Here is a 25,056-nt window from a genome sequence, read left to right on the forward strand (position 1 = left end):
ACGAGTATAAACTCCTTCAGAATGCGGTGACCTAAAGAACCCCACAAACGGCGAGGTGACACTTCCGACGAACACCACAGAGGGCTAGATGGCTTCCTATTGGTGTATGGTGGGATATGTACTCTCCGGGCCTACGTTACGTACGTGTCAGTCAAACGGGAAGTGGAGCGACGCCGAACCAGCATGCATCTTTGTTAAATAACATAATTATTCATTACTAGTATATAGAATATACATTCCAGTATACTTCCAATTATAATGTTATACATAAGTTATCTTGTTATCTATCGGGCTGATTTGCAATAAACCAGTGAACATAGTTTTAAAGGATATTATTAATTTTACAATAATAAACTAAAGCTGTTTAAATTATTGATTTAAAAAGATTAACAGCAAATGAATTCAAAATTAATATGTTTCGAATAAAAAGTTTATATGAACGTATAATAGTGTTATATCAATATTCTAAGCCTTCTTATTTTCAGATAGCCGCCCAGATACCACCGTACCGTTCGGTGTTATGATAGCAATTCTAGGTCTGTTTGACCTTGTTGTGGTTGCAGTTTACATCAAACACAGATGCCGAGGACAGGTATAACTTTTTTAAATAGCTTAAATAGTATATTCGAATTTGTAATGATTGTCTTTTGCAATCTTGTTAAATGTTTAAAGGCCTTACCATTGACTGTGGTATATTTCAAGAATAATTTCATTTGAATGAATCGTCGTAATCGATAGTCTTAGACCTTTACAAAAACTGTCCTTTGCATTTGTTTTGCATTTTGGAAAGATCAAAACGCTTCAAGAGTGGGGATTTAAGCTGTACAATCTGTAAAAACTGGATTTTTTACGTTAAATAACTATGTTACAACAATGTATTCAAAACCGTGAGTACCCTAATAGGCATGCAACAGTGTCTGTATGAGAATGACATCAAATAATCAATATACTAAAGACTCTTGTTTGAGGTGTAACAAACAATTATGTCAATTGCTTTCCATCTCTGAGTACAGATACCGGATTGATGTCCATTTAATACAGACGCTTGTGCTCAAAGTTGTGTTTATGTAACAGATAATTGTTAATAAAAACAATCACAAAAATGTATGGTAGCACAGATGTGGCAACAGTGTAAATTTATCTACGTCGTTCCAACATTAAAATAACTACATGACTAACTCTTGGAAACTTCGTTGGTTCTGTTAAGGACTTAGTAACGCATGGAAAACAAGTAGCTAACTCTCCAGATCGACTCAGCATAACGAGGGAACGTTTTTGTTTCACTTGGAAACGATATAAGTATCTCGTGGCAACGACATTTTAAACTCTTGGGTACGACAAACTAAGTTGTGTCGCCGACAAAATGTGTTACTCGAAAGACGTTTTGTTTAACAGTGTTTATAAATCAATGTTACGATAAATTAACCTTTTATTTTCAAATGCGAAAGTTTTTCTAAATACACGCATTTAACGGTTTATTCTGTTGTTACCATAATTTATCAATTGCGTTCCCAGGAGTCACTAAGTCGTGTCCATGATATGCGAAGTCGTAACCACGTGTTCTGAAGTCGTTTGTCCTAAGATTTTCACAGTCGTTGAAATATATTTTTTTATTAAGACGTAATAAGGATTTAACTGAACATTTAAAATATGGCATTTCGCACATATGACCTCAATGAAATTATCTGCTGCCTTTACAGTAACTGAAAATTACTGAGGAAAATGCATTAAGTCAGTGCAGTTCACTCACAGGTTCGGACGGGTTTGCACATACATGTGGCTTAAATAATTATTTACGTGCAAATATTAAGTAAAACTAAAACCACAGAAGTACAAGTAAAAGTGGTTGATTTTGAATCGACTTGTGATTTTTTCTTATCAGGAATGAGCCCGGAAGATCTGCTCGTCGTAAACAGTCGAAAGCTCGGATCGGCTGATTATGTGACTCGAATGCAATTTCCTTTGTTGGTATCTTTTATTTAGAGCTGGGTTGTTGGGTTTTTTCCTTAAATATCTTCAGTCAATACACTGTCGTTTGCTTTAATAAATTGTACTAGGAAGATGGTTAAATATGATGTAATGCTTACAAAAATAAAGATTTTGAGGTCGCAGCAACCGTGGTGTCCCGAATTCGATCCCCACTATGTTAGCGTTTTATTCTTTTATTTTGACAATGGTACTGGATTTACCTCAAAAACGAACTCGATTTTATCGCAAGAACACTTAGTCGTGCTAATCTGAAAACGTAAACTTAATAGGTTTGAGCGAAACTAATAAATACATTACTAATAAGCAACATATGATTATTGTTCTTACAATTTAACATCTGTGTATTTTCAGTGTATGCATCGGATTTATACAAATAGACCTACACAGCATTCCAATTTCGACTCTGAATTGTCCGTAACCAATTCAATGCAATACTCTGCGAAACATCGAGAAGCCGAGAAAGCTAAACGGGGCTCTGTGCGAAGTCCTCGAACGGGCTCTGCAAAATCCATCCATTTATCAAATTATATTGGATATTGATTACTTCCAATTGTTATTTGAAGTGGATATGCTCATAATTGTCTTAGCTAAATGTAGTGTGTACTTCTAAAATGCATACCGGTAAACATGTTCTATTAATTTGGGTGAACTACTTTGTTCGCTAACATTATGCATTTATTTTATATCCAAACTGTGTCTTTTTATAGCAACAGTTAGTTAACAAGTATGATTGTTCATATGTTTGTCGCATTGTCATTGTAAATGTTCATTGTAAGCACTTGCGGTATGAGGTTATTCATACCCAACTATAAACAGAGCTTTGAAATCGACGTTTCACACTTGCAGTTTCGGAAATAGGGTTTTGCTATTTAGGTGTAAACATATTATTGAAATTGTACTTTTGTGACTATCACGTCTGGAAAGGGAATCGCTAGGTGGCATTAAATATATCCTTTAAAAGCTATAACTCTTAGAACATGCTAAGACCTTGTTCACGTATATAAATTACCAAAACACTAACAAATACGTCGCTAGTCAACATTGCCCCGGAAATCATAATCATGTCAATACTGCAACATCTTAGAGGGCTAATCAATACTAAACGTCAAGTATTTTGTTTTTTACGTTGCTGTCTAAGATGAGGTTTGACCAGATTGTGATTATCATATGCATAATAATCTTACTTGATTTTGTAATCAGATTGCAATATTTACATTCACAGAAATATGTAACTATTTTAGTTAACGCCAACCAAAACAACACACTGTTAACGTGGCATTGCACTGGTTGGCAAGTGGCTTATATCTGCGCAGTTTCATTGGTTAATGAGATAATGTTTGAATATAAATGGTTTGAGAATAATATATTATTATAACTTGTGATGTCACCATGATCAAATACAATCGATTAATCGTTGTTGGATGAGTAAGAAAGCGATAAAACTCATCAGATAATGTACTTAACATTGTATACTGAACCCACATTAGCCGGGAATTCTGGTGATGTAGTGCTGTGTCCTTTAGAATAGAAAGAAGACGATTGATTGCCCATGCCCTGTTGCTATCCTTATACAGTCCGCTATGAATGGTGCTTGTTAAAAGCATAATATGTACAGAGTATACTTCTTCATATGACATGAACAGTAATACTTTAAATACATCAATATGGATGTACAATTGCCAGGAATTATTTCATAGTTCTGTATACATGTAATAATTAAGATATGCAATTTCTTTATATGCAACTGTACTTGTTGCCTCGCACATGTTTTGTTTAGTATACAACATAATGTGAGAAAAATGCAGACAAAGTCTAACATATGCTCACAGAGAAAAAGAAAGAAGTAAGCAGTGACTATTACACTAGTTACACACCACGATGCATGCGTCCGGCGCCAACGCTGGGAGGCGTGGCTTCACTGAACTGGTATAACTACTATTGGTGAATTAAGAAACATAATGCTAATATCATGTAGTATATTTACAAATGAAATAATATCTATAAAAGATTGTCACTATTACCAAACAAGTATTTAATTTAACGGATTCAACTTAACAAGTTCCTTCATCAAGCAATATCTATTAAATTAGTTCAGTTGGCACGCCATGTATACGTGAACAGACTACTATATGTAACACAAATGACATAATACAAAATATGCAAGAACAATCACAATATGGAAATACACGAGCAAAAAAAGTGAAAAAAAGTTACATGCGACTGTGAAAATAATTTTGATATGAGCTCCCATCATCTGATCCACTTTTGATAATAGACTGTAAACACAACTGGCCTCTAAGTGTGACATTAACCAGACAGATTTAGCACGCGACATACCCGTACGTCATATAATGACCAAGGCCAATACATCTGGCAATGTATCATTCGTAATGGTCAAATGAGTTACTCATGCAAAGTTTGCGAGAAAAATGTATATGCAAAAAATCAGGCCGATCAATCCGCACACGAGTTATCAATCGAACATGATTTTCACATTCAATGTCACAGTGATTTTGATCATTGACCTGAATTTCAATAGGGAGTATGTACTGTTCAAAGTCAATGCATCTGCAGTTTAACACTTAGTGTCACAGTGACCCTTAATTTGACCTAGTGACTCCAATTTCAATAGCAGTCATCTACTATCCAAGGCCAAAGCCTATGTGAAGTATCACGTCAATCGGTCAATTCGTTGACGAGTTTGGAATCGATTTTAACACTTGTTGTGACAGTGACATTTACCTTTGACCTATTTACCCCAATTTAAATAGGGGTCATCTATTGTCCAAGACAAATGCGCATGGGAAGAATCAAGGCAATGGGTGAATCGGTTGACGAGTTATCGATCGGAAACGAGTTCACATTTTGTGTAACAGTGACCTTGACATTTGACCTTGTGACCACGATTTCAATAGGGGCCATCGACTGTCCAACACACGTGGAAAGTATTTAGCCAACTGGTCCCATCGTTCACAAGTTATTGATCGGAAACAAAGTTCACTCTTAGTGTCACAGTTACTTTGACCTAGTGACCAAAATGTCAATAGAGGTCATCTTCTGACAAAGGCCGATGAACATTGAAAGTATCAAGCCAATTGGTAAATCCGTTCACACGTAATTGATCGGAAAGGAACTGGTCTACCTACAAATCGATAGACCGACCGACCAAAAGACCGACATACAGCAAAACAATATACCCCTGTTCTTCGAAAGAGGGCATAATTATTATTCTACACTTCATTCCGTTAAACGATGTTTAAATTTGTCCATTTTTTAAAATTTGAAGTACACATTTAATACTGAAGGAGACTACAGAACACATTGTGACCGTTTATATTGCAATTCCACCAACAGTATGCAAACATTCGTCAGTATAAGAATATAATATCACAATAATTTAAGCATTGAATTGAATTTACGCCATTTCATTGATGTATGACACCCCAGGAAACCCGATACCTTGTGATCAGCGTGATACCAATCGAGCAGCTTTGTCAACTTTAGCGTGAACTGACATAGGGTAAGTAAATTGGAAAAAATATAACATTTCAAAGTCCAATTTCAAACAACTGTGTATTGACATTGATTACAAAGGTATTGGCCTACATGCAGAAAAAAATCCTGACAAATTTTCTTAAAAAATGAGCGAGATGTGGCTCCCTGAAGTAGAAGATCAGGCAAAATGGGCCATTTTCAGGCATTTAGGGGAGAAAACTGCTATAATTTGCAAGCCACTACAATAATTCAAGAATTTATACAAACTTACACATGTCTGCCATAATCTCTCAGCAGGGTTTCTTCAGAAAACTATTTCTTGTGGAGAAATTTGCGTTGTTAATGACCATGTTGGGAAAACATATATACCATATGGAGAAGAATAGGAAACCTTGTGTGAGCAGCAACTTGTTAATTCTTTTTCGTGACAAAAAACCTAATTTCCAGCCAGTTTGTTGCAATATCTTTGCTTTGTAGAGGCCTATATTAAGTGTTGACAAAGCTGCTCGATTGGTATCACGCTGATCACAAAGTATCGGGTTTCCTGGGGTGTATGAACTCTTCGGAAAATTTCGACCCATTTGAATAAATGCAGACGGCGTTTAGGCATTCTTAGGCGTAGTTTTATCGACGGTTCATACACCGATGAAATGCAGAAAATATATTTTTCAAATCCTTAAACATAATTAATAGGAACATAAACTATTAATGTTAAGCCAAAAAGCCACAACGCATTTCTTTCTATACTCTAACGTACGGGTGAAGTTTCGATTGCATAGCACACCTCGCAGAGGTTTAAGCAATTTGTAATTGTTGAAAAAAGAACATATCGTTCGACACAACATCGACTTATATCGCTCTGATACAAGATTGTAAATTTTAAATAAAAAGCGCGATAAATATGTATCTGACGCCTCTGTTCATATTAACTCTATTATTCAAGTCATCGCAAGGGAATAAGAACTCCGAAACGTGTCACATAATTGGTATCTGGTATTTTATAATTTATTTGTTTTATACCTATCCTGTCCATTGCAATAAGCAAAGGGACAGAAGTTGAAAAATTGCAAGAGTAATATTCCAATTTTACGCTGATTCCGATATAAAACTTTTCGATGGAAGCTTAAATGTGTGTTGACACATGCAGCATTATAAATAATTACCGTTCACAATGACGGAAGGTAACAACTGTGAGGTATTAAGTTGCCTCGCAAAATGAATGTTTATCGGACAAAGTGACTAGAATACATCTGTGGTCGGAAAAATTGGACCGGTATTACTAAATGAATAAATAAAAGCTTACATAAACGCATCAACAGAAGAAAACTGCATTTATTTTTAACATAAATAAATATATAAATTAGTCTAAAAAATAAACAAGGCACACAAACATACACATGCATTGTTATAAAAGTCAAATAGATCATGAATACAGTGCCTATGTCAAAATTAATGTGCCGCTTTGATAACCGCACATTTTGTTATAAAAACAACAATAATATTTTCAATGCTAACGCAAATCAAAACATCGTTTATCATCAAAGTAAAATATACAAGCGAACAACCGCTTGGTTGTTTCCTTTTATACAAACAATTACACTGTTTTACGTGCTCCACCCGTATCTCAAAAAGTATTGCTGAAACTTTAATAATATATTAACCAGCATGTCCATACATCCACCTTCATATTTTGATTAGTATATGTTATACACAATGTGTGTCCCCTATTTAGCAAAATAACGTGCGTGTGTGCGCTTGTGTGTGGGTGTGTTTTAACTTGTGTTGCGCTTAACTTAAAACGTATCGCTCAAGAAACTTACAAATATTTTGCCCTCCAAGGTGAATGCTAACCTGAGACACATGTTGGTTCCGTGTCGTTCCACCGTGGTCCAGTCTGGCATATTAACGTCGAAGAACCAACGATCTTGTTGGCGTCGCACTGTAGTGCGGCGACTAGTATGTAATACGTTTTGTTTTCGCTTATGGGAGCAGAAGTTATTTTACGGATTAATTTATATATTTTTGTTGTCAGAATATCTTGCATAGTGGTGTTTTTTTGTAAATCAGTGTAAATAAGTACTGCAGTTGTGCCTATTACATTAACTACAACATTTATTGCCAATAATACAAAGCTAATTGTTTTAATTAATAACTGATCACAGGGGAAAGATCACAGGGACTGGGAAAATACGCGAACCGGAACTTTCTGGTTTTGTATAAAATTGAAATTATTCTCGGTTTGATAAAAACGGTATAGTATGGTGTTATACATGTTATTTAGAAGAGAGATTATGGTAATGGTTTAGCGCGAAAAGTGCACGGGTTTTGTGTTTAAGATTTAGCGCGAAAGCGCACGAGTTTTTCGTGCTTGGGTATATATGATTTGCAAATCTATTGAGTCGCCATTCGAGGGTGTATTTGACAGGCAAAAGTAATGGAAAAGAAAAACGAAGGGGTGATAACCCCGCCCGCCCGCCCTTCGTGGACATGTGTATATCTAAATAATTGGTTACATTATTTTTACTTTTATAATTTTGCAATAATTAAGTCGATATTAAGTTTATGTTCAGTTCGTTTTTTAGTCCATGTGAGATGGGATCTAAACACGAACTGATTTCTTCAGCAAGAAAGTCGATGAGTGTATTTAAATTTAAGTTTGAAGCAGCTTAGTTTGCTTCATTATTTTGTTTAATCTTTTGCTTCATTTAATGTGAATTTTCAAGTTATGTGTTTTATATTTGAGAATTTCACTTCCTGGAGATAGTACTTCCTGCATATTTATTGAAATCTTGGTATGTTTAAATGTCAGTGTTATCATTTTTGTTTTGTTTTTACGAAATGAACGTTTAATTTTTAAAAAGTTTTCTTAATTTTACGATTACTTAATTTTTTCGTTTCGTTGTTACTGGTTTCTTTTTTAAGTCGGTTTAATGTAGCTTTATCGTCATATATATATATATATATATATATATATATATATATATATATATATATATATATATATATATATATATACATATTTCAACGGAATAATTATGATTTATCAACATTATTTTTAAATGTTTATGGATTTTATGGCTTGAGTGATTTGTTTGTTTCTTGTTGATGTCCGGGGTGTGTACGGGATGCGTTTGATGTTTGTTTGTTATGTTAATTTGCGCAATTAAATTAATAACGTTTATTTACATGTTTTACTAAAGAATACTTAATTTTTATAGCAAATAATAGCTGCTTATTTGTAGATTACTCTTAAATTAGAGGTTTCGGGAGGTGATGAAGGCACCTAGACACCGGTCTTGAGCCATGGGTCCTCATACGTCCCCCTGCTATTAAAAGAAAAAAGAAAGAAAAGAAAATTGCAGTAGGGTTGCGTATCCCGATCGCAGTTTTACCTGAATCGTTTATTACTACCTATTATTGTATGGGGTGTACGTGAAGTCATGTACACTTCTCTTGATTGGTGGTGGTGGATGAATCTTGCAGATAATATTAGCTTCTTTAAACAAATTAATGTTTCACATTTGTACATTTATAATATTTTAGCAACTTAACGTGATCGATGGGCATTGGGGGCGTCCTGTGTGCACTTTGGGCATCGGCGGGGATCAGTTTAGTCAAACAGTAACTCTTGAGTTTAGGTATATACTTGGCGTCGAATTGTTATGAATATATTTGCACTTTTTTACATGCCACACATGTGCACGTTAAGTATTTATAATTACATGCCCTACGTCATTTAAATAGTATCGTTTCAGTTCTTTTGACATCTGAACAAAGATATTACACCATTTACAGTCGTCTCGAGACTCCTCAACTGAGCGGTGGCACATGGAACACATACGAGCGTCAAAAGAATTGTTTTTTGCATGTATATGTCGAAATTCCTGTCGAATACAAGCACTCACTCCTATTTGTCTTATGGTTATTATTTGTATGATAATGATAATGATGTTGAATGGATGATGATATGGATGATAATGATGATGAGTATTTAATAGTATTTTGAGAAAAGAGAATAATAAATTTACTCATAACTATGAGTAAACAAAACTTCTTTGTTCCACTATCCTAGCAACCACCTAGTTACTAATAAAGGCGCTATAGAGCGCGAAGCGCGACACGTAATATTAATTTAAATAATGAGTCTTGATAACGCCGCTTATCAATGAGGAGGACTATCACAGCACCCCAGTCTCATTACTATCAAGTTCTCCTACATTTTTTTTGAACCACATATAGAAGGCCGCAGTCCTGACCCGTATCTTGCCAGTGGTATGGACCCATTGGTATGGACCTTTAACCCCACTCACTATCCAGCGTTTAAACTTCCTGGTTTACATTTAAACCGACTATTAATAGCTTATTAATAACATTGTTAGAAGGTGATTTTTCAAGCGGTTCCGTAGTGTAGTGGTTACACGCTCGCTTCACATGTGAGAGGCCCAAGGTTGGAGCCCCAGTAAAATCATTTTATTTTATTTGTGTTCTATGTTAACTTTTTGTTTTGATGTAGACATTTTAGTTTAAATAAAAATGCTGTTTTATTGTAACCATTTTTTTATTTATGCCCATGAAATATATACGTGAGAGGGTGGGGGGGGGGGGTTCGTAAACACATTAAAACTTTTACAGTGTTCTCATATCAATGAGTACTCAACCCCTATCGTAAATGAGCAACGTAAGAATAAGTTCAGAATCATCACCCCTTGAAGTTGAGAAAAATATGAAATTACGCTTACAAGATGAAGCAGATTTTTAAAAACCTACACAGTTCTGTTCCATTAATGAAAACTGCACACGGATTCCAGTAAAAAAAGGAAACCAATGTAAATAAAATGAACTATAAAAATATTTGGGGGTTCCAACACAAAATCATAGATAATGGGTATTTGGGGGATATAACACAATATATTAGATAATGGTAATTTGGGGGTTATAACACAAAATCATAGATAATGGTTATACCAGTATCTTTTTTCTATTTTGTTTAAAATAATCGGCCAATATATTAATATTTACAGTAGAAAAAAAAATCGTTCCATGTAACTTCATTGAGTGCCTTTTACACTGAAATTCCCGACGCCCTTTGATGCTTTCCATCAATACTTATCCTGTAGTGCTCAGAGATGCATTCAAACGTGGCAGTGCTGTTTAGTATTGTATTTGTATACGTAACCCTGCCATTTATGGGGCCCGTAAAATTCCCATACAATCTAAAAACAAAATAAAAACGACCGATATTATTGGGAATTAAACTAGTTATAATACTCTGAAACCTTCAAACACAGCAACATACACATATGCATGAGATGCTGGGCTCAATCAATTTACTTCCTAATAACATCTCTAACAATATTTTCTGTAAATTAACTCTTAAGTAAAAATAGTGCGAATGTAACATGAAAACAATATATATAAAGTATAATATCGTAAATGAAGTGCGAATGGAATATGAAAAAATCTATTTAAAAGAATATAGAGAATAATAGGCTAGTGTTGATTATAGATCAGGTTTATCATATTAGGCTTAGAATAGAAAAAGCCTTGGCGGGTGCTTTTTCGTTTTCGCGCCGAGCATGATAAACCCGATCTATAATGAACACTAATTTATAATTCTTTTTTCCCACTTTTCATTCAGTAAACCTTTTTATTTAAACAAAATTAGTTTAACTGGATAATTTCGCTGGATTTATGACGTCATTTTGTCGAAAAAATGATGTCATTTCTTGCCGTGGATTATAGCAGAAATTCAATCAACGGGGCTTTAATCAACCGAATTCGCTGTAAAAGTGGGATAAATAGTATATTTTGTTATCGAGAAAGTTTCCAAATTAAAAGTAAATGTAGGACACATCAACGCCTTATATCAGATGAATTTTGTAAAGACATGTTCCAAGTTTAATGACTTTACGATATTTTATCCCACTTTTACAGCGAATATAGTTTATTAACGCACCGTTGACTAAATGACAATGATTCCAGCAAAATTTCCAGTTAAACAAATTTTGTTTAAATAAAAAGATTTACTGAAAAAAATCGGATAAATATAATAATAGGTAAGTGTTGATTATAGATCAGGTTTATCATGCTCGGCACGAACACGAAAAAGCACTTGCCAAGGCTCGTGCTTTTTGTTTTTTTAAGCCTCGCATGATAAACCTGATCTATAATCAACACTAACCTATTATTCTCTATATAGCAATATAGTAAAACGTAAAAATGAGCCGCACTTTGGGATAACTTGGCTTAATGCATGTGCACAAATTAACGTCAAAGATTTGCCAGTACAGTCCGCTTTGATAGAATTGTGTGTTTACAAGAAGACCCTCCTAAACAAAAGTCCAGTTTAGGTGGAAAATATCGTGTCCGAATAGCCTGTACGCAAGTTTATCTAGGACGACACTTTACGTACAAGCATTAAATTCGGTAAACTCATAGCGCGGCTAAATATAAACCTGATCATCCAAGAAGTATATATATATGTTGAAATAACTATTTAATATTTCCATGTGTGCCGATTTACGAACACGAGGCAGCCATCATATGAACTGCTTCATGCGAGAATGTGTATTATGCCAGCGTACATGTAGCTTCAAACCAGACTGCGCGGATGTGCAGGACGCGGGACGTTGTTCATCAATTTATTGCAAAACATCGCTTTATTTTTTAGCGGCTTTGTTAATTTTACATGACATGACCTGAACGTTTAAGGATTGTTTGATATAATCCTTAATGTTCATAAGAATAATTGGAAGATCGACATGTCAACCAAGCTTATCAAAAATTGACAAACTGTTTGCAAAACGTTTTGCCATTAAAACATGCTGTAAAGAAAATTACACAAAAGTTGATGATTATTTGGAATAATCCTCACTCAACATGGGCAGGCGATTTTTCTTTATTTGTTTGACTAGAATGAACATAAAATCTAAAAGAAACGCAAATACTTTGATGCCCCCCCCCAAAAGAGTATCTATCCATTCGGAACAATCTTCAGTCTACACCACCGTAATATCTTCCGCAAAGTGTGTTTCTCGTTAACGTACCGAATGTGTGTTCAAGACTTCTCCAACCGGTTTCTGTGCACGACGGGTCTTCATCACCGTTTATTTCTTTTTCGCGAACAGCGGATGTTGTTCGAGAGCTAAGTTAGAGTTTGTTCCCCTGAAATTAGTTTTAAAGTTCTATGGTTCTGTTTGTAGATTGCGCAGTTCCTTCATATTTCTCAAAAGGTTTTTTATCTACCTTTACACTTATGTCCAGTCCATATCTGCTCATGTTATTATGGATACGCACTTGTGGGGTCAGCTGCTGTAACCTGTACGACAACGCTTTGCAGTTCCGTTTTGATACATATTGTATAGATATGTGTTTTTTAACTGATAAACTGCAAGCTGTCACAAAAAACATCTTGAGTTTATTTGTGCATTTATACTGCTGGAATTTGCGTTGATTTTAAAATGTATTTATGCAGAATTTCGTATCATCGCAATAAGTTGTATTTACTGGGTTGACTGTCTTAAAACAAAATAAATAGAGAAGATGACACATGATCTGTTAAGACAATTACATGTAACCAATTTTATATAATTTAACAGAAAACTGGTTTATGCGAGGTAATATATAAAACAGGTGAGCAATGAAAATCTCACATCAAATACTCCTATTGGTCAATAATGTTGAGTTAAGATGTAAAGATGCTGCAAGAATGATTGTATTAACAAAAGAGGATGTTAATCTTCATAAAGGGTTATATCACTGCATGATTAAAACATATACATAAGACCTTAACTAAAATATATAGTTATTTTCTAATAAATGGGTCAGGCAGTTCTATAATAATTTGATTTTCATAATGTAATGTAGAAACAAGGAAGTGTATTTTTCTCATTCATGCACGATAATATTTGTAAAGCACCAATTTTTCTAATTTCAGTAAAGCTTTATTGCTTAAAGAATCATTTGTAAATAAGGATGTTACATAATTTTGACATTTACGCCTTACTAAGTGTGCAGTCACCTACATGAAGCCCAAACATTTCCGAACGGCTGGATGATCTACTCGGACGCTCCGTCGACCGGCTAGATCACTGTGTACTCGTGCGGAGCCGGGTCTGATCTGCTCGGGCAGTCTGTGCGAACGTGCCAGCTGGATGGACGCTGAAGCGACGTTGAACCAAAGTGCTCGTTTGGTAGTCATAATAGCATTCGTGTTATGAAATTGTATTAAGCTCACTTCAATGCCGATTTAAAAAAAAATAAACATAATTAGTTAAGGTTTACTATTTAACACACGGTATATTCTTATATTCTATAATTACTTATCGGCAGAGTATGGTAAACGCAGCTTTTAAGTATTGAATACCGCAGAACAAACATAACTACCTGAAATGTAATATACGACACTTAACACGTTTTTTTACATATTTGTTCATGATGTCAAAAACGTAAATCAATCTGTTCAGTGTTTTAATAACACGTATTTTAGTTGAACCAAAGATATTTATTGAAAATTGGAAAGGTGTCGAAATAATTGCAAATGATCAAAATCGGTATAATTTCAAAAGTTTGTGAAGCGGTGCCGTGTTCACCAATCGGTGATAGTTTAAACGAGTCCAGTTCTCAAGACATGTATGCAAATCCATGTATTTTACAATCCTCTAAAAGGATAGCTAATTTGAATAGCAACTTGTGCCACATAAGAGTCTCTTCTAAAATAAAATCCAGTTTTCGCGGAGAATGTCGTTCAATATTAGCCTGTGCGGACAGCACAAACTAACAAAAGAAGACACTTTACGCACAGTTTTCCTAGAACGAGACTCTAGTGATTTCGAGTCGATAAACATTATCTTATCTTTAGGCACGTTGATATAGACTGATATACTATATACAGCTGAAAAGTCAACTGATACATCTTATTTATGTTTAATTCATTCAGAACATGATTGGCGTGTTCACTTGCGTTTTTGCATGTGTGTTGGTTGGTTGCTCGCTCGTCCGGTCACTAAATCGAGATGGTTACCATAGATTGGTTTATCAACACTGCATTGAACAACGTGGTTCAATCATGAAAGGAAGAGCTATCATACTTTTCTCCGCCTGGTTCATTGTTGGTTAACTTGATTAATAGACTGTTCCCGCCGTTGTGTTTCTTTCCCGGGCATTGTCCTGGCCCTGGGCGGTGTAGTGTTATTTATCATTCTCGTCCATATGTTTTTTACCATCGTCTTTCTCATGTACAAGTTTCACAAGAAAACAGAGGTAAGGACTGAACGTTCGCAATTATGTTTATAAAAAAGTGTACAGCAGTTGTGTTAAATGTGGTATCGCTAAAGGTCGGAGCCTTACAGTGCAGTAATATTAACATGCATTCAGTTTTATTCTTAATTTCAATATACCTTTTACATGGCCCTGTGGTTTCTTTAAATGACTATCGTACTTACGTAATAGCAAGCTGCAGTTATAACGTACGTACTACTTCAACATCGCAAATTCTATTCTTCTAAACCGTCCCTCATGGTGAATATTGATTGATTTGTCATCCTTTATAACACCGAAAGCGTTTGACGTATAACGACCAATTATATTATTTACATAAACATTTCATCGTCGTCTGGTACCTTTAAGAACATTCAGTTATATTATGTTATCGCTATTTTTGTTCAATGTAGAATTTTTGTGTATGTTAATATTTGTTTCACTTTTATCTGTTTGTGTATGTAACGAAATTGTTTAAGAGTGTGTAATTAAACTATTACAATTGTTTAATATTTGGTGAGTGAATAATAAGATTAAGATTATTGTTCTCGGCACGCAAACAATTCTTAGCGCTCGTGAGGTTCATAGCTGATCAGCTTAAGGCCTTGTTTGAATCTAATAGTTATGCTGTACTCAACTCATATGCTGTATTTATGCAGATCATATCGATGATATATCCATGGAGGACGTTGATAACATGAGCGAGATTAAAGACTTTGGAAAAAATCCGATGGTTAAACCGCAAACGTTTTCGGATCGTAGTGTACGCTTAAAATTCAAACAAAATGCGCATGTCAATCAACAGTGAAACACCTTAATTACCGTTGCATATGTATTGAAAAACAAGCACAAAATATACAAGCAAAAGCCATTAATCATTCTAAAATGTTCCAGGCAAAGTAAAAAAAATAATACTTTCCAGTTTTCACAAAGTTTGCATTTCAAATAAAATGCTTTAGCGTGTTCATGTTAAGATTTGTTTATATAATAAACGCATATGAATAGAAGCTACATACATCACATAGCTATCATTTATTTCAGTGACGATTACAGAATTTTTATTTGTAACTGATAATCACAAATGTTTGCTTCGCTTTTCAGATATTTCCTTACATATTCTTTATTATAAATGATTGGTTCACACACACTTGTACACAACAACATTATATCACTGAATAAACCCGTACGAAATTTATATCTAACTGAGACAAAGACCGACGTTTTTTTTATATTCAAACATGTTCTGAACATACAAGGAATACAGACAGACACGAAATCAGTAACAGAGGCAAATATAAGCTGCAGTCTATATACATATGCTATGTTTAATTTTAAGATATTGCAACCAATTTTCCGAACCGGCATACAACTACAAGAACGCATATAATATGTTTAACATATTTAACATAAAATTTCGAAGTATTTTAGATAACATTGCACATTAACACAAATTTGCTTTAATATTTATTCTTATTAATTGACATGTGTACGTGTACTTTTTAAAACTTTATTATCGTATGTACTTATCTTCCATCGTACAAACCGCATTTACTGTGAAATGTTGATGTTAAACAGACGGGACCCAGTTAAGGTGGTGAATACATGAGTGGAATCAGTGATGAGACCGATCTGTCATTTGAATCTACGGCGGAGGAAAGCTCTGTATAACTTCTATATGAAATACTATTGGACTCTTTATATATTTCATGTTTAACATACAGTGGACAACAAAACACAACACTCAACTATTTAATTTGTGCTTATTGGCGCTAGGCAGACAAGTCGTTTACATATATTATCTACTGTGCATTATAAGATTGATCCTCATTTTTGTGACACGGGGCTTAATCAATGTGGGAAAGTGTCATCCAAGATTATTTAGTGCAGTTCTCACAGGCTTATCAGGGACGACTGTTTCCGCCTTAACTGGATTTGCGCTTAGTAAAGACTTCAAACGAAAAAAAAACTCTGGCGGAAAGTGTCGTCCCTATTAAACAGTGTACTGCACAGGCTAATTTGTGCCAATAATTTGCGCAAATGCATTAAGTCAATTTTCCCCATAGCGAGTTTCAATTGCGTGTTTGTAACCACCGTCGTACAAGGCACTCGGACACTACCATGCACGACTATCGCGTATAATTCGTTTTGCATGATGGAATTATTTTTGTGTAGCTACTATAATACATGACTATATACAACGTATTTAATATACGTGACTTCTGTTTAACCTGCATGCAAGACTGTTGGATAATAATAGCGTTGCATGAATAACTTATTTTTATGTGAAGGTAATCATTCAAAACAGTGGGAATTTCTTAATATTGAATGTTGATAGTGTAACCTGTATCGTTCAATACACTGATGTATTTTTGCTTTACATTACATATTGATATCAACTTGAATATGTCTCTGTAACCACTCTCAGGCACGACGGACTTATTTGAATATTTAAACCAACTCATTGTAACAGCTATCATAAACGACAATTAAACTTTGCATACTTGTTTAAAATATGTTAACTTCTGTACGCAATAGAATTTTACGGACTTCAAGGCTTAGTCGTAACAACTTTACTTTGTATTTGCATTTGTGAATCCCTTTTGTATTTGTTAAAGTGAACTACTGTAAGTTTGTTTTGATTTCCATTAAAATACTGTCAATGTTATCATCTGATTCGTTTTTTTTAAATATTATAGTACATATTTGGTTTTGTAAATAAATCCCACATTTGATGGCAGCGATAATGATAAATATATCAATACCATTGCGCGCTTGAGCGCGTGTGTGTGTTTTGTTTTTTTTAGCGTTCATGCGTAAGTGGTGCTTGCGAAAGCATGTGTGTTTTTGAGCGTTCATGCGTGCGTGGTGCTTGCGAAAGCATGTGTGTTTTTGAGCGTTCATGCGTGCGTGGTGCTTGCGAAAGCGTGAGTGTTTTTTAGCGTTCATGCGTGCGTGGTTTTTGCGAAAGCGTGTGTGTTTTTGATCGTTAATGAGTGCGTGGTGCTTGAGAAATCGTGTGTGTTTTTGAGCGTTCATGCGTGCGTGGTGCTTGCGAAAGCGTGTGTGTTTTTGAGCGTTCATGCGTGCGTGGTGCTTGCGAAAGCGTGTGTGTTTTTGAGTGCATCTGCATCAAATTTGCACTATGGGAGAGTATCCGGGACATCAAGCCAGCAAATGTACCAACTAGAGGATCTTTTATATCATATATACAGTTTTAATGAAGAAACCACGTTTTATGTATTAGGTGTTTCTTTTGGTAGTGGTTTGAGTCGAGTTCTTAATGGAAACCCCACAAGTCCAGTATGGTGGTAGCCAGCCTAAACGCAGAAACGCCCGAGTCTGTCATGCTATTCGCCATTGAGGGGAGGGAGCGTTTCCACCGTGCCTAACACCACTTATCTAGCAAGATACTGACTATGAAGTCGTCTTCAAAAACATGTTAGCATTGCATGTATAAAACAAAAGAAGCGCATTGTAGATGGAAGGAAATAACGCTAGTACTGAAATTATTATTAAACCAGGAGTTGGTACCCAATAATATTTCTATACTACATCATAAGGCTAAGAGTTTCTACAAGAACATGTGTGAAAATGGGTTAATTTTTCATGATAAGTATACATTATTCTTATGAATATAGAAGCATACGGCCATAATATTTGTTAACATGTTCAACAGTCAGCGACTGTTTTATACATGTTAATTTAACATTGATCTAAGCGTATTATGAATTATACTTGATTCGATCAATGTCGGTTGGCAGCATTTGTGGTGTGTAAATCATCCTTTGTCTTAAAATTATAAAACACTACAACGATCAATGTGGTACACCGTAAATAATATTCCCTACTGACACAATCGACAAATGAGTATGCTCGTTTTGAATACTTAAAACAATTAAGCAGTGAATGCCTTATTGTAAATAAATGTTCAGCGTTAAAAGGATTATCTAGATTGGCTGTCGTGAAAGATGTTATGACAAAACCAAAATGAACAATATCTGTGCCAATTCTTTAAACTGGGTAAATTTTTTGTTAAAGGTGTTAGTTTATATAATTTTTTAAAAAGTCGTTTGTATATTACCTACTTACAATAAAAGTTGTCACCTTTAGTATACCGTGTTTTATCTTTTGAAAAAAGTCAAACTACGTTTGTTATTATTTTCTATATTACTTGTATTATGATGACCATTATTCATTTACCATTGTTTGACACATCCCATACACATGTACATATGAATGTGATAATAAATTTAATGTCAATGTATAGCAATTTATTTAAGTTATAATCATCGACGTAGTTTAGTTTTATCATTAAACTTCGAGGCCATTTTATGCAAAACATTTTCTGTAAAGAGCTCTATACAAGGTATAAACCTTTATACCACCCAATCAGTTTGCGTCAGTTTTACCACGTTACCGTCCAATATTTTACCTATTGAACGTGCATGCGTCCAATTTAAATTACCTTTTGACGATCGACTTTTACCAACATACCCTAGTCTACTCCGATGTTATTCTCATATAAAATCGTTATAATCGTTATCATTTTTTTACTTTTTTTAAATGGGTGATTTACAAACGCGCACATGTCAGTCCGATGGTAAAGTACAATAGTTTTTTATTGAAAAGTATTTTCATTTTATGGAACCCGATAAACTCTAATGAAATAATTCTCTTACACATAACGTTAATGTTTAATTTTTTATAAGCTTGTTTCTGGAACTAAAACTACAACCCTTCTTTTGGTTGTGACAGAAATGCTTTGAATTTTAAACTTCATTTTCGTAACCCACTGTATATATTCAGCCATCAAGAAGCATGCATATGCGAGTTAAAGTGGGTCCCGACGTTGAATCTTTACATTCCTGCCATGTCTATTTATTAAATCCAAATTTAACATACCTATGCAAAACATAGACTGAATAATGACTGTGCTGGTTTAAAACGGCAGGCATACTTTGCGTTGTAAATTAAAACAATTATACCTTCTTAAATACCGGCCAAATCATTGTGCGTTATTGTGTTACTTATTTCTTTCGCCAATCAACGTAAATACATTGGAATAGCATAATGGTGGACAATTTAACAGTGTTTGCTTTCTCTGTGCTAATTGGATTACTTAGTACTCTGGTGCGTTCTCAGATAATACCGGAAATAGGTAATAAACATAAACATACATATTTTTAATTTAAATTCAAAAAAATGTTGCTGACGATTGTTTATTGGTATTAAAACTAAATACATATTATCAACTTATTATAGAATTAATCATATCTTCCATTATACATTAATATCAATATAAGCAATGTCTAATTGAAATGTTTATGGCTATATTTATGAAGTATGCCTAGGCGTCGAACATCGTCATGTAGAAATGCTTTCTTTGCGAAACACGGTATGTGAAATACGTTCTATGATTATGTTTAAGTCTGTGAGGATAATGATAACTGCACTGCACTTTATGTGCATAGCATCTGCGATGTTGGAGGAAATGGAACATGCATCTGCGACACAGGCTACAAGTTTCATGCAGCTCAAGCGCTATGTCTGTTTGGTAAGCTACTTGTTACGATATCACCATTGTTCGAACAAGGGGTGTAAGCATATAACATAACTCTGAGGAAAGGAACCCTACTAGCCTAGCTATCGTCTCCAATCCTATAAACTTTAGATGCTTGTACATTATGTTGTAAAACACATTACTGAATAAATATGTTTAAACCAACATAACTCTAATCGCGCTTTGTAAATTGTATCGCACTTCTTAACCCAATGTATTGCTCAAAGATGAATACAGCTACATATTCTCCTTTTGTGTTGTGTAGGACAATACACGCTTATTGCTCATATTACGTTAGGGCCTAAGCTTTAATTTGTGGTTTTATAGAATCGTGATTCGCAGCTTTATTTATCAATTTTGCAGTACTCATTTTTTATAATATTCATCGAGATTCTGTAGACACAGACACTGCATGCAATTTGATTGCTATGTATACATCAATCAAACAAATTATTACGCCGCGTTCATAAGCGCTCATCGTTTATGAATGTGGATGTCATTGATAAAACTTCAGAAATTTTATTATGAAATTATGACTCGTTATCATCCAAAACTGACTGCCTTGGCGTCAAACAACGTCAAATAGAAATGCTTTCTTTGTGAAACACGGTGTGTGAAATACGTTATATGTTAATGTTTCAGTGTGCGACGATAATGATAACTGCACTGCACTCTACAACCAAAGTATCTGCGATGTTGGAGGAACTGACACATGCATCTGCGACACAGGCTACAATTTTAATGCAGCTCAAACGCTATGTCTGTTTGGTAAGCTACCTGCTAATATCACCACAGTTCGAACTAGGAGTTTAGTTTAAGAATATTACATATCTAATCGCGCTTTGTATCGCAATTATCATCAGCATGTATTGCTCGACGAGGAATACAGCTACATATTCCCAATATTGGTGTGGTGTAAGACAATAAACGTTTATTGGTCCAATTACAGGGCCATATTTACTTTAAGTTGTGGTTTTGTAGAATCGGGAGTCGCAGCTTTATTAATTCATTTTGCAATACTTATTTGCTCGTGTTATTCATCGAGCATTTGTAGACACAGAAACTGCATGAAATGTGATTGCTTTGTACCAAATGTATATAACAATCATACAAATGATGACATCGCGTTCATAATGCGCTCATCGTTTATGAATGCGGATTCCTTTGATGAAACTTCAGAAATGTTATCAGGGTGTAAAAACTAGTTACCATCCATAACACACTTTAATTAAGTGCGGTTATGGGCGTTTAAAGATCTCATTTTAAGTCTGCGAATACTTCGGATATGAATCTAAATAAATAAAGAGTATGCGTTGGTTTTGGGGGTACTTAAATAACGGTTGGTTGCTTCGATGCTACTATCGCATTGTTGCTATCGCCTTTGTGGTTGAATCACGAACGGTGCGGCAAAATAAACAAGATAATCTGCTAAGACCTGGTAGACAATTTACGAACTAGCGTCTGGCACACCTATCACATAGTAACATAGGGAGGTAATCCTATTCCGAAAGCATGCTCAAAAGGTTATTACAAAATGTATTTTGTTTTATAAGCTTGTTGAACAACTTATCAGATGGGTTTTTTGGTGATAACTGTTCGTATTAAACAACATAATGCACGTATTTATGACATGCTCTTAGAGCTTTGTCGGACCGTATTTGGTACAAAAACGAATATGGTACAAGTTTGTACCATATTCGGCCGAATATGGTACAACTGTCTAATTGTACCATATACGTATCTGCAGTTTTGGGGTAAAATGCCTGACCGAATATGGTACAAACTTGTACCATATTCGGATGAAAAATGTACCACATTCGTTCCGAATATGATACACACTCATCATCGTAATCATCATCATCATCATCATCGTTATCTCATCATCATCATCATCATCATCATCATCATCATCATCGTTATCTCATCATCATCATCATCATCATCATCATCATCATCATCATCATCATCATCACATCAATTATCAACACCCCAATGATCATCATCGTTGTTATCTTTACCAACACCACCATCATCATCACCATCAAAACCAACATCATCATATCCATTATCATGATCGTAATGGTGGTCACAAAAGTTTTTTTTGTGATGATAATGACAGCGATGTTTTCGGTCGATAATGAGGATGTTGTGATGATGATGACGACGATGAGAATATCATCATCATCATCGGCCAATAAACATCGCCATCATCATCATCACAAATATTTTGTTATCATCATCATCATTATCATCATCGTCGGCCGATAAACATCGCCGTCATCATCATCTAAAAACTTATCATCATCATTATAACCATCATCATCGTCCGATAAACATCGCTGTCATCATCATCCCAAAACGTTTGTTATCATCATCATCATCATCATTATCATCATCATCATCATCATCACCACAATCATCAAACCCCAATCATCATAACCACTGTCATCATCATCACCACCACCATCATCATCACAATTTTTTTACCATCATCATCATCACAAATGTTTTGTCATCATCATCATCACATATTCATTTTACATTTTGTATTTTATAATTTGTTTCATTCAAGAGATTCAACAAACTTGTACTTTTTTCATTTATTGGTATACTGACAGGATTTTTCAAAGTAATATTGAAGAACATAGAACAGCATTTAAATTTTAATCCAACTGTAGCATTTTGACAAGACATAATATACATATATACATTCATTTTAGTAGCAGCCAAAATATCCCAAATGTGCTTCGTAAAAAGTTACCAGTAAATGAGCAAATGACAACAAATTTCCGGTAGAAGAACATAATCATCAATCACAAAAATAACATAACAGGTTTCCAAACACCGATATACATGTATATTTCACCTGTAATGTCTGTACATGACATCTATGATATCATACCAACCGATTCCACTAACACGCAAACGCAGCCATGCGTTTGCCCATTTTGGCCCCTTGATGATTTCTTTTATTGCCGAAATAAGACCGCTGTTTCTGCCCGCTCTTGTTAATAGGAAACGAACGCTAACAGGATTTCTGTTACTAGTATCTAGTCCAATATCCGGCCGAATGTAAATTCTAGGTGTTTGCAAACTCATTGACCTTATTAAATCTCTAAAGGGTTTGCCGACCTTCGCCAACACAAACTGGATTGACGGGTTTGATTGTATGCAGAACTTAAAAATTTCAACTTGAATGTGAAGTGGTAACATCAGAAATGGAAAAGTCGTTCGCTTCTGTGCCCTCCTATTGTTTATCATATCTTGAAGCTCTTTCAGGGCTGAACACACAGAGACGTCACCGTTGTCGCCAGAGTCACCGTTGTCGCCGGAGTCACCGTTGTCGCCAGACGCAGCGTTGTCGCCGGAGTCACCGTTGTCGCCGGAGTCACCGTTGTCGCTGGAGTCACCGTTGTCGCCGGAGTCACCGTTGTCGCAAGAGTCACCGTTGTCGCCAGACGCAGCGTTGTCGCCAGATGCAGTGTTGTCGCCAGACGCAGCGTTGTCGCCGGAGTCACCGTTGTCGCCAGACGCAGCGTTTTCGCCGGAGTCACCGTTGTCGCCGGAGTCACCGTTGTCGCTGGAGTCACCGTTGTCGCCGGAGTCACCGTTGTCGCAAGAGTCACCGTTGTCGCCAGACGCAGCGTTGTCGCCAGATGCAGTGTTGTCGCCAGACGCAGCGGTGTCGCCGGAGTCACCGTTGTCGCCAGAGTCACCGTTGTCGCCAGACGCAGCGTTGTCGCCTGACGCAGCGTTGTCGCCAGACGCAGCGCTGTCGCCAGAGTCACCGTTGTCATACGACTGTTCTAAGCGTGATATTATGTCCTTGTACACGCGTTGATTGATACGGATACTTACGTAATGCATGCCAAATCCTTCTGGGAAATACCCCAATGCAATTGTTCCAACATCACCATCGAACTTTCCATCTGCTGACACAATTGATGAGTGTTCTAGTCCTCGGGTAGAAACTACCAGGCACTGCAAATTATATTCTCTCATAAGTGCAATGAGCGTGAGGTTGTCGCCGTATGTCCCATTCTTAGACATATTCTTAACGTATTCATCAAATGTTTCATCATAGACAAAAGTTTCATAGAAATATCTGTTTTCTACAATGTGATGGACTGCTTCCTTACGTAAAGCATCTACGTCTTTGTATATACCAATTTTACCAAGTTGATGCGATATAGCAGCAAATTGACAATTTCCATCCGGATTTGGGTCCATGGCAATATTCACCCCATCCAACAACTGCAGATTTTCATGGTGTGTTAAAACATGATAGTACTTAGTTCTGTGATTTTGTTTCTCTGAGCGGTTCTGTTTTAATGAATGTTTTTTAATTTTTCGTTGTTTCTCTAACGCAACAGTTAGGCTAGTCATGTTTTCGACCCCAACCGATTTGCTTACGAATCCAAGTTCGGGTTTGTTCGGTACTTGAAATGACACGATATAAACACCATTTCGTTTTACTTTTTCTACCTTGCCTTCGATAACATATCTTTTGGTTGACACCCTGGATTTTCGAAAGGGATAGCGAATTAATACTGTCTCTCCTACTTTGTACTTGCTTGGGGAAGTTGCGTTTTTCAACAGCGACCTGTAAGCCTTTTTATTTGCTCGCCGTATGGTTTTCTTTATTTCACGAGAACTATGACGTTCTTTGGTAAAAACATGACTTCTTCCGTAGTAGGCTTCAAAGGGCGTGAGACCCCCAAGAACTCGTTTGAAACTTGTGTTTATGGCATAGG

The 25,056-nt window shown here is 35.5% G+C and overlaps 1 protein-coding gene across 1 annotated transcript in view; it reads left to right on the plus strand.

Annotated features, from left to right (window-relative positions):
* The window catches only part of LOC127850760 (fibropellin-1-like), a 45,279-nt gene that overhangs the window by 7,171 nt on the left and 13,052 nt on the right, over positions 1-25,056 (plus strand). The window lies entirely within an intron of this gene.

This window comes from Dreissena polymorpha, chromosome 1 (assembly GCF_020536995.1).
Source record: "Dreissena polymorpha isolate Duluth1 chromosome 1, UMN_Dpol_1.0, whole genome shotgun sequence".
NCBI classification, from domain to species: Eukaryota; Metazoa; Mollusca; class Bivalvia; order Myida; family Dreissenidae; genus Dreissena; species Dreissena polymorpha.